This window comes from Gavialis gangeticus, unplaced genomic scaffold (assembly GCF_001723915.1).
Source record: "Gavialis gangeticus isolate Ggan-Ray unplaced genomic scaffold, GavGan_comp1, whole genome shotgun sequence".
Lineage (NCBI taxonomy): Eukaryota > Metazoa > Chordata > Crocodylia > Gavialidae > Gavialis > Gavialis gangeticus.
In genome coordinates, this window is record NW_017729025.1 from 7,259,223 (window position 1) to 7,260,594 (window position 1,372).

The following is a 1,372-nucleotide window of genomic DNA, read 5'->3' on the forward strand; positions in this document are numbered from 1 at the left end:
AAAAAAAACACTAAAAGGCCCCGATTCTGGAAACACTTGGGCACATACGGGTGAAGTTCTTCAAATGAACCTGCTAAAACTAGGGTGCCCCCCAAATCCGTTCTTGGAAACCTTGGATTGATGCGTTCTGGTTTGGCTCGGCACTTGATCCCTGTGGGACTGCTTTTGGGAGTAAGAGCACACATTTGCAAGACAGGATGCAAAAATCTCCAGCTTGCTATCAACTCAGTGTCATTTAAAGAGCAACGCCGCGGTTAAAGCAGCTCACCTACCAGACTTCCAGCACCCATACCAGCTTCAGCTGTTTTCACGCTTTGATCTATTATGCAGGAGCGGATTTCAAAAGGCCTCTCTTCTTCGCCCTCTTACAGAGCGCTTTCCTGCAAACATCTCGATTGTTTCAAAGCACATCATGAAACTGAGCTTCACCATCCAGTTCAAAGCCCCTTTCCTTCCCCCCACTTATGGCTAGCCGGACAGCTATCGATTAAAATGGCAGCAGCATAAACCGACAGTGATGTTTGGCTGAAATCCTGCTCCGAGCAGCGAACTCGCGTGCTGATGCCAGTGGGGCTGTTTGCCCGTGAGGGTCTGGACAGGTACCACAGACAAGCCTCCATGACAGCTCAGCCTGGAGAAAAGTTTTCCTCCTGGCGGCACCGATGCTGTTAAATTTCAACTCCCTGAAATCGCGCAGAGGAAATGACTAACATTCTTGGAAAATGAAGCCACTTGCAGTTTCTCCAGCACCACTGACTAATCCCGAAAACTGCACCCCGTGGCACTACGGAGGAGCTCAGGCAGGGAAATTCAGGGGGGCAGACACAACCCGACCCCCCCCAGAATGGAGGCCCGGGTTTCTAGAGCGGCGAGGGCAATCACCCGGCTTTCCCAACGCCTCCGAGGTTGAAAAGTGAAAATGAGGAGCAAAACCCAGCGGCCCCCCCAAGCACCCTGGACCAACACCGCGCCGGACGGACTCTGCCCGCCGGGTCTCTCTTGCGACGGGCAACTCTTGCAGGCCGTTGCGCCCAAGCGGACCCGCTCTGCATCCCTCGAGTCCATGCCCGGGTGCGCCGGTGGGCCCGGGGGCAGCACAGCGAGAGCTGGATGGGACCTCCGGCCTCCTAGCTCGAGGCCAGCACCCAGCGCGCCTCGCCCCTGAGGGGACATCCCGCCTGGTGCCCGGGACAGCCAGGTCCGGAGGAAGGCGACGCCCTGCCGATGGGTACCAGTGGGACCTGGGGTGGGGGGGTCCTCCCTGGCCCCAAAGGTGTGCTCACCTGCGCGGTGCTCGGCGCTGCACGGCCCCACACCAGCACCCACACGGACACGGACGCGGAGCCCAGGCGGCGGCGGCGGCGGCGGCGGC